The sequence below is a fragment of the Haemaphysalis longicornis genome, unplaced genomic scaffold (genome assembly GCF_048455015.1).
Source record: "Haemaphysalis longicornis isolate Haplotype H1 unplaced genomic scaffold, Haemaphysalis longicornis Haplotype H1 scaffold_189, whole genome shotgun sequence".
NCBI lineage: Eukaryota > Metazoa > Arthropoda > Arachnida > Ixodida > Ixodidae > Haemaphysalis > Haemaphysalis longicornis.
Window position 1 is genome coordinate 403,031 of NW_027526287.1, and position 10,517 is coordinate 413,547.

The window sequence follows — 10,517 nt, forward strand, 5'->3', positions numbered from 1 at the left end:
CACACCTGCGAGTCCAGAAAATTGTGGTTGCATCCTGCTGTTTGCATACATACCAGCCTCCAAAGTTCTTAGTGACATGCCTTCCTGCTTTTATCAGACACACGTTGCTGATTTTCGTGTTGAATAATTTATTTTTACTGGTTCGTCAAACCTAGACCTTCGTAAACATAAAAGAAATCTAGGGCCATCCCCACTAACGTGAAACCTGGAGAGGAGCGAAGCGTATTTTTGGTGCTTTGGCGTTTTTTTCCCACGGAGATGAAACCGTTGGGGCGTAGAGGTATACTGCTTTGCTGTAAGTCTCGTGTCTTTGAAGCACAAAGTATTCCAGCGTTGGAAAACCCGGAGTATGCCGGTGTGTTCTAATTATAGTACGCGTTTTTCCCACGGAGATGAAACCTTTTCGCGCCAGGCGTTGGAAAACGAGTATCCCCGGGGTGTTCTTTTAGTACGCGTTACCTTCTACCGCGAGGCGTTAAAAAACGAGTGTCCCGGTGTTTTAGCACCGTGACTACATGATACTACGACAAAATGAGAGGACGGCGACATGACACGCCGACAGCCCGAGCGCTTAAAGGGACACGGAAGGGAATTTGTCAAGCTCCCGTTTTTGCTTGCCCTGCGTAGACTGGCTCAAATTAGCACACTTTTCATCGTTTATCCGGTTGAAAAATCGGTAATTATTTTACAAAGCGCGAAAGAAGAAAAACTACCATGCGCGGTTTGCGGCGGCCGCACCAACTAAAGCTGTGACGTTGGAAGGAGCGGGCACCGTGATTGGAAGATGCCCAAGGTGTGCAAACAAACGAGTTTCGGTTTCGGTTTCGGTTCTGTAAAACACAACCGGTGGCGTTGTTGGATGGGCATTCTCAATAACTCAGTAATCATCGTACCGCGCTTCTGCCATGTTGTCAGCTGTAAAAATGCATAAAGATAAGCCTCCCAGGACGGCTTGGAATCGTAGCATTCACTAGCCGAGACCTACGCAGTGCATGAACGCCCTCCGCATACCCGTAGACGCCCAAATGTCCTGCGCTTTTCCCCCATATTTGGAGCTTGCCTCCCTCATGCCTGTATCGTAAAAATCGTGTTCGCACCAGGCCAAGGGTCTGTTCATTCTGGCCTGTGCCCACTGCCTGCAAGAGTCGGTGCTTATGGCAACAGCACGCCAACGAGAACTCGCTAGCGCGCCAGTGCCAGCCTGCGCGCGTTTTGTGAACTAGTTCGTGGAGCCATGAGCGTTGCGGCCCAAAAAAAAAAAAAAAGGTGAACTCAATATAGAAAACATCGGCGGAAAACGAAAAAGTTAACTTACAAAAAAAAAGCACGTACACGCGGGGATTCGAACTCGTGACTTGCAAAATACTTGCGGTGGCATACCTACCGACCCAGACCACACGGCCACGGAGCGGGCGCCGCAGCCCTTGGTAATATAGGGTATATATTGTACAACCAGTTTACACTTTTATTTAGTTTTGGCATTTCAAGCAGCTTAGGTGACTATTTGTTGTATTGCGCTCGTGCAGTAAGCGTCGCCCGAGTTTCCACAATAGCTCACGTCTAGCAATTGCATTTCGTAGACGGAAAAGCGTTCGCAGATGCGTAGTCGTGCTGCTGACCGCTGTGCTTGTTCGCCCAGCGCAAAAAAGTGCTTCCCGCACCCTAGTTTTACGCTGTACGGTAAAAATATCAGTTGATTTTATTTCTTTAGTACCTATATTGACTTCGCTGACTCTTTTCCCGCCTTCAAAAGGCCTTATATTTTCCTACTGGCGTACCAGTCAGCGAAGCGTCGCATGTGCGCTTGTGCAGCGCTTGTGTGAAGCGACCTTGACTTGGAGCTAGATACAGTGTACAAACTAACCAAGTAAAGAAAGGCAGATTCTTCCATTCACAAACATGTCCTGGCTTCGTTTCAACTGAGCGAACGAATTGCGACGACCCGTCGGCGGCCGGCGGACGAAACGCTGGGCCGACTGACTCTGTCTGAAGGCCGGGGAGCCGTGCAGTAGCGCAGCCAATTGCGAGCTCGCCTCCTCGCGACGTCACACGAAAACTCCGCAGAAAATAGGCGAGCGTAAAGAGAGGAGGGCAGCATTTTCGAATTAATTTTTCTACTAAATAAAATCGCGTAAACGCACCCAGGGTGGTCGAAACATGGCCTGGGCCCTTATGAAAATTTCTATGTCCAGTCAAAAGACAGTCTGCGTCCCGAAGGAAACAGACTGCGTGCGTCCTGTGTGTTTCCTCTGTGTTGGAATTTCGCCACCGACTTTCTGCGTACTCCAAGTGTCCCGTGTGTTTCCGTCCTCCATGCGTCCAGTCTATCTCCCAAAGGCAACACAGACACCATACGGCCTTTGTGCGTCCCCTATATGTCTTGAAGGCAGCAGACCGCATTCGTCCCTTGTGTGTCCCCTGTATTGAAATTTCGCCACCGACTTTCTGCGTCCTCCAAGAATCCTTTATGTTTCCGTCCTCTACGTATCCCACAAGCTTCCACTTTTTGAGTGCCCTTTGCATGCTGTCAAATAACAGCGCCCAACAGCCAGCTGCATGTAGAAAATGTCAGCCAGCTCCACAGTCACTGTTTCATGCTGCAGCTGTTTCTGTAAGAGCAAGCTGACGAAAATCACATGAATCACACGACTCTTGCAAACCTGACTATTTTATTCAGGTTGGATCCATACGTGCTGCTGCCGCCTGCCACACCAGGTGTCGCCTCATCTTTACCCCTCACAGGACGGGATAGCCACTGCCACGCTTGAACCTGAAATGACAAACGCATTGATCGCATATGAAGGGGTTTAAACAAACACGTCTCAAACATTTGCTGGTTATGCTTATAAATATAAAGGAGTGTTCCCATACAAAACTGAACCAAGTATCCTGAAAGAGAAGGTACAACTTCTAGGTTGCAAAATTAGGCACAAAATTTTGACCACATAAATTAACTAATGAGCTTACGAACATCAAATATGACATACTGCTACATAGGAAACACAACCCAGAACTAAGTACTGTTTAGATTCATGGCCTCCTCATGACGGGCATTTATACAGCCTCGCAAGAACATCTGAGATGAGATTATTGCAGCAGCACTGTGGGAACAAAGCAATATGGGGGGGGGGGGCAGGGAAGGCAACATAAAATTGCATGAACATGCTAAGACAGGCATTGATCAGTCGTCATCATGAGTAGTTGCTTGTGTCTACGCGTTCTTTGGAACCTATAAAGGCAGCAGTTTTATTGCGCATTTCGTTTACGAGACAGCACTTGCATTGTCTATTTTGTTTGTCTGTGCTTGCTTACAAAAAGCAAAATGTACATCACCATGAACTGACCAACCTCTAGGTTGGCTCCTCACTTTTTATATTTCCTTGTGTCGATGGGTAGCAGACACAGGAACAGAAATAAAAAACAACCCTAGAAAAACGTGGTGGATAGCACACTTGCACCCATCATTGCACGCGTGCCACGTGGTCACTCATCCCAACAGATGTACAGTGCACGGAGTGACCCCCAAGCAGCGAAAGCTGGGCGTGGTCGCTCTGTACTTTGTGAAAATACAAGCTACTAGAAAGATTTGACAGATAGCACAAACAGTGCAGGTGCGCCAACTTTGCACCATGGCACGAATTTTTCAACGCACAACAGAAAACGTACCGGTATGTCAGTGACACCGTGGAGGAGAAATTCGAAGACAAACCAGGACATACCCGCCGCGGTGGCTCAGTGGCTAAGGCGTTGCGCTGCTGAGCACGAGGTCGCGGGTTCGATTCCCGGCCGCGGCGGTCGCTTTTCTGATGGAGGCGAAAAGCAAAAACGCCCGTGTGCACGAGATTTCGGCGCACGTTAAAGATCCCCAGGTGGTCAAAATTAATCCGGAGCCCTCCACTACGGCGCGCCTCATCGCCTGCGTTGCGTCGGCACGTTAAACCCTACAATCATTCTTCATCATTCAAACCAGGACATCAGTGACAGTGAAAGGGTTAAAGCGGTCGAATACAGCAAATTTAATTTCAGGGTTCATGCTTACCAGCAATGAGGAAAGCTACCGCAGTAACTTGAGCTGACTACTCTGTAACGTGCACTCAAATGCTAAAAACACACAAGCATTTTTGCATATGTTTGCACACAGAGCATTCATACTGTTCGGAAATAATGCAGGTTTTTCCTACTATAAACATCATAATATTGCCCCCAACCACGCCATTTGATTTGTTTACAAAATGTTTTGTTACAAGCACCTGGCCACACCCTGCAATCTTATCCTTTTTTAAGGGAACCGTCTTTTTCCCCTTTTTCCTTTGTATGCTGCACCAGCAGTCCTGTTTGATATGGAAAGGGTGTTGCTTTGCAATCCCTATCCTAGCTTTTCCTGTTTTTTATTGAAAATGTTCTCGATCTAAATGAATGAGTGCAAAAGAAACCCTGCAGCATTCAATTCGCCAACGCTCATCCATGCACGTCCCTTTGCTGACTCCTTCGAGGTTTGTGTTTTTTTATGTTTACTGCGGAGCACAAGTTTGCTCCGATAATCTATATTTTTACAAAAACCCTGCATTATCCGTGGCTACATAACAATATTCCAAAGTCTGATACACAAACCAGAACCCCCCACAGCTCTTTCTTCAATTGCTGAGTACCCTTCTACAATTGATTGATTATAGGGTTTAACGCCCCGACGCAACGCAGGCGATGAGGTGCGCCGTAGTGGAGGGCTCCGGATTAATTTTGACCACCTGGGGATCTTTATCGTGCGCCGAACTCTCGTACACACGGGCGTTTTTGCTTTTCGCCTCCATCAGAAAAGCAGCCGCCGCGGCCGGGAATCGAACCCGCGACCTCGTGCTCAGCAGCGCAACGCCTTAGCCACTGAGCCACCGCGGCGGGTACCCTTCTACAATTAGGACCATCATTATATTTGCTAGAGTAAATAGCTGTTCGGGGGGGGGGGGGGGGGGGGGGCTACGATGGCCAGTGAGACTCATTACACTACATGAAACACAGTGGCAAAAAGGCACGCAATACACCCTTTTCACTGCTAGGCACAAGTTGCATCTAGGGCATTGAAGTGAATTCACCTAAATTCTATTTCTGGGTGCATGGAATTGTTTCACTCATGTAATGTAATCCATAATATGACTTTTGAGTAGAAGTCTAAAGAACTAATTCATCTGTAATAGGCGGTAGAAGAAAAATCCCCACAAACTGTCTGTGGGCACCACGCAACTACCACAGTGAACAAGGGTGACAAAGTCGTTATTAATTAATTCATGGAGCAAGGACGCAGCCCTGATGCGACAAAAAAAATAAGAAAGGTACCAGGAAGTTTCTCACCCTCATCGGTTCCTTATTTTTTGCCCCATCTCTGCAATGTTCTTATGTCTTAATATCACTAAGGTACCACAAGAATGCCACAATGGTTTTCTATGTTTTCATGTTCTCTCAGCCTTCAAAATCGAGATTTTCATGCATTTCACAGCCGTAATGAACTCCACTTACAGGTCGTGCAGGATAGATAGAAACAGGAGGCAGCCAATTCTTCTGGTAGCTCACAACGTACATCCTCCATGTCAAACACCTGGCCCTGTAAAAAATGGAAGTTCAAGTAGTAAACAAGCCGTAAATATGCGGTATAATGCCGTGAAATACTTGCTCTGACAGGACATGACAGAATTTCTTTTTTGTAGGTGCAAAAAAGGCACCTTCAGTTCTTTCAAGCTAAAAAATAAGTACAGTGCTCACTGATTGAAACGCAACACTGCGAGCGCGTGGCCGCCAATACATGCAGCGCCGTCCATGGACGCCGCTGTCGCTGACAGCGCACCGCTGTCGCTGCGGGGAACCACTGCCCCGCTTATTGGCAACCGGAAGCAGCAAGCTTATGGTCAAACCACTCTCATCCTCGTGGTATACCACAATGCAACACCTAGCTTCCACGGGCGTCATCTGGCGGCGCTGCATGTAGCGCAGGCCACGCGCTTGCAGTGTCGCGTTTCAATCCGTGAGCACTGTACATACATGACAATCCTTACAAGGCTTTCAGCCATACTTTAAAGGAACAGAAGCATCCTTACACTGAATTAATGTTAAACTAAGCCTATTAAATATCCCTAGGTGGTAGAAATCTGTGGTCCAAGATTTCCACTGTGCAAGCATATTCTCTGGTCCAGAGGGTGCGAAACGTGGTTACGGCTTTTAAAGGAGCCATGAAGAGAAAACACAAGTTTGGTTCATTCAAAGGATTCCGTTGCTAGAATCATGCTGACACCATTTTTAACATAAACTCCACTCAAATAAGCTACAAATTAGGAACAAAGGAAATGGCCATGCGACCCACTAGCTCATTTCCCGCAACATAACCTATGTCATACCAGCCAGCTCTGCAGTTAGCGGAGGGCGGCAACAGCAAACGCGAAAGGCAGAGCTTGCCGAACGAACTATTTGCGCTAAAATTTAAGCACATTCTTTTTACAGTAGTAAAAATGGTGGGACCAACAGTAAAGGTTAGGAAAGCACACGTAAGCATAGAAGTACCGATGCGTACTGCTGTTGGTACTGCGCGCACTATGCTTGGTTTAGCTGCACAGGACTGCGGGGCTTTGGGGTTGTCTCGGACAACAATGGCCGATTGACACAAGCAACGGTGTCTTACGTGACCATATTTGTGGAGTGAGCACTATGTTTCACGAAACGATTATTTTCTCGCTGAACAAAAACAAGCCACGTTTAAATACGGTAAAAACAAAACAAAAGCAGAAAGTGGCTTGCCACGGTATGGTGGCACCATCTAGGTTAACTAACGGTAAAGAAGGTTTCCCAATCGGCTGCAGAGCGGTCAGTTCCTGTGATGTCATTGCAGACCCTGAAAATGCACGATTTAGCAGGAAAACCAAAATTTTAGCTTCAATTAATGAATTTCTCAGTGAATAAAGCATCGTTTGCATTTGGACAAGTGCTGGGGGCACCATACCACACGAAATCTTTCGAATAACACAAACTTGTATTTTGTCTTCATGGCGCCATTAAAATTCTCTCTGAGGCACATGGTGAACGTCTCAACGTGCCAATACCTCCAAGGGGTAGGCAAGTTGAAATGCTGACGAAACGAAAAAACAGGATGGCGAAGGAGCACGGTGGCAAGCCCACGCCTTGTTTAATCTTTTTCGCACCGTGATTGTATCCCCATCACATGCATATTTGTAAGAATCAACACGTTTAACCCATGCTCAACATGTTACGGTCAACACAATTTATGCAAGCCAGCTACAAATAATGTCACACCACACAAGAATTTCTGTCTGATCATGACGATGCTGGATGAGCTTAGGAAGGTGGAAAAATTTCTTGCATTAAAACAGTGAAAGCTGCCCTGTGACTGCACCAGCAATGCAGGCTGGAACAGCATGTTTTCAAGCTGCGACGTCTAAACAATTATCTGGTCAAATGTTCACTGCCTAAAGACCTTGTGCATGTGGTACTACTTATAAAGTTGCTAGCAATGCTTAAATGTTGAAAATTCAACGTATATGCAACTCTTACGTATTATAACTACAAATGTAATGCAGCCTCCTTGCATTTCTTTACCCGTAAACGAGAACTACCCGTTAGAACAATGCTAAGCTGCCTACGTCCTGTAAAAAAATATACTGTGGGTCAACTGCCTCCTAAAAAAAAAAAAAAAAAATCGGGGAGTGGGCGTTTTGTTTTACAACCATTAACGCAGTTTTCTTTCTTTTTTTTTTTTTTTCATGCAACAAGCTTTAGCGTCGAATCCACCCAAGCCAAGCGGCGGCCGCTGGGCCGTCAGCATAATATTTTCGTTGCCGGCAATGGCAAGGGGGTCGATCACTCACACAGCATACTGGCCGCCGCTCCTGGAAGCTCATTATGACCGCGCCGACGCAGCCGGTAATTTACAATAAAAGAAGCGCGGCGAGCCGAACACCAAGGAATATACTCAACACGTTTAACAAAACAGCACTGAGGCAACGCGTAATAAAATTTTAACATGCACCACGATAAACAATCACTTACGGCAGAACACGCAGCATTTTTCACACGTCGCGTCGACAGACTGGAACTTGCAGTAGAGACTCTTGATTTACGTAGGCACGCACAACTTGTCAGGTATTTTGTCAAATGGCGACCTCGATGTGCGTTTGCTACAGCAGCGCAGTACGGCGACGACACAGACACTTTGCCAGCACTCACGATGTTTCAGGTGGCACAAGAGCACTAACACGTAATATTACGGCAGGAGGAGCACGTAGTAATTCACGTAACACCAGCAAATCGAAAACAAACCACCAAAACCACGCACAACGAACCAACCACGTCTTTTCTTGCGCACCTATAACAATGACTGCATATATGCTAGCCTAGACTAGACTTATTACTACAGTTGGGTTATCTAGCAGTCATAGAGTTTTAGCAGTTACTTTCTTCCTTCATCATCACCCCTGAAGCAAACTAGGCAGACGCCATTATAGTATTTTGTTAAAGTTGATAATAGCAAACATATATATAATGGCAGTATATTTTCTTGATGCGAGCAACATCTTTTGTTGTCGTAAGTTGTTGCTACTCAAAAGCGAATAAAAATGGATTAACAAACGAAGTTATTATCATCGTCATCTACATCTAGATTGACTGTTTTGTTTTTTGTTCAGCGATCAAGCATTCACCATTCACTGTTTGTGGGCTTTTCACAAACAGAACGGCCGGATAAAAAAATTATTCCCCGCAGACATACGCAAACACACGCGCACACGCATACGCACACACACACACACACACACACACACACACCCACACACACACACACACACACACACGCACACGCACACGCACACGCACACGCACACGCACACACGCACACGCACACGCACACACACACACACGCACACGCACACGCACACGCACACACGCACACACACACGCACACGCACACGCACACACGCACACACACACGCACACACACGCACACACACACACACACACACACACACACACACACACACACACACACACACACGCGCGCGCGCGCGCGCGCGCACGCACGCACGCACGCACGCACACAAAAGCACCGTGCGTCAAATCCACGCAGGCAAACAATTCACTCAAATGGAGGCTTAGCAAGACTATGTGAGCTCAAGTATTTAGACCTCGGTTTACGTCCTGATTCAAAGGGCGGAGGTTCGAAACCCGCTCAGTGACCCTTTTTTTTTTTTTTCAACCGTCTTTTAATTGAAGTTTTTCTGCCTTAGGTTATATTTTGACATTGTTGTTGCTCTTGTTGCTCTCGTCTGGCTGTGTCCCTTTTTTTTTCTGTCGCAATATATTTCTACCGCAAGCTCTGTCCCAAAAACCAGTACACCGCTTCAGCATTTAGTTGCAAGGATAAGCCATTTTACAACGACCCTGAAGGAAAACACAGACTAGGACAATCGGAAGCCACTTTTTAGGTTGTTTTTGTTTTCATTGCTTCGTTTTCTATTCGGCTTTTTGTGTTCTTTTTACTTTTTCTGGTCTGTATATTCTTCTCCCTCCCAATTTTTTTTCGTAATGGGAGGGACGAGGCACTTCGAACAGCCTCGTTTAATATGTATCCTTCTTACGCCACTGTTTCATACAAACGTACCAGTTGGTAATATTAATTCTGCGAATTTATCAGACCTCACTAGCACGAAATAACGTATACAGTGCTGCAGAATTTCCACAAACCATCAGCGTTGTTTCTTACCATCTGTAGCCAAGCCAAAAAACTTAACATTTCGAGTATAATTAAGGCTTACATGCTCGACTTTATGTTTACTTGAGGAAGCACAATCTTCAGAAAAAGAATGTAAGGCAACAAATAGTTATCCTTCCTCCCAGTGTCCTAGAGGCAACACAAAAGACATAAGTCAGTCTTTTGACTTCATTTTGCCTTCAGTACATACATAAGCAACAGCATTACGGCAAGATTAAGACAACAAATTCAAGTTCTATCTTACAGCCTTTGTCCTAGAGGCAACACAGGGGAAACAGGCCAAAGCCTTTTGACTTCATTTTGCCTTGAGTACACACATGGGCAATAGCGTTGCGGAACTCAGAAAGAGAAGAAAGCAAGTCATTTTTAAAGTTTTATACCTCTCATCCGAAATAAAATCTTCGTATAGAAATTTAAACTTTGTCTTTACCATAGTACATATAAAGGTAAAACATCATGGCTGTTTATCCGGCAGTCTATAAAAAGTACACAGCCTGCTTATGTCCTAGAGGTAACACAAAGGAAAAGTCAAAAGAAAGGCCACACAGTCAACATGCAGGAGACACAAAGTAAACAGAAAGGAAAAGTTCATTTTCATAAGGGGGGACTCCGGACTACAATTTGCGCAAGTAATCCCGCAATGTTTACATATCACTTCAGTGTCCCTTTAAGGGAGCCATGAAGAGAAAATACAACTTTGTGTAATTTGAAAGAACTAGGATTCAGTATCTCACTCAGCTCCATTACAGCCCCAAAA

The 10,517-nt window shown here is 45.8% G+C and overlaps 1 long non-coding RNA gene across 1 annotated transcript; it reads right to left on the bottom strand.

Annotated features, from left to right (window-relative positions):
• Positions 1-2,421: 2,421 nt before the first annotated feature.
• Positions 2,422-8,380, bottom strand: LOC144166725 (uncharacterized). The gene is made up of 3 exons (XR_013321746.1): positions 8,044-8,380; positions 5,509-5,593; positions 2,422-2,770 (listed from the first exon to the last, which is right to left on the bottom strand). It is a non-coding gene; the product is annotated as an uncharacterized LOC144166725 (long non-coding RNA).
• Positions 8,381-10,517: the final 2,137 nt, after the last annotated feature.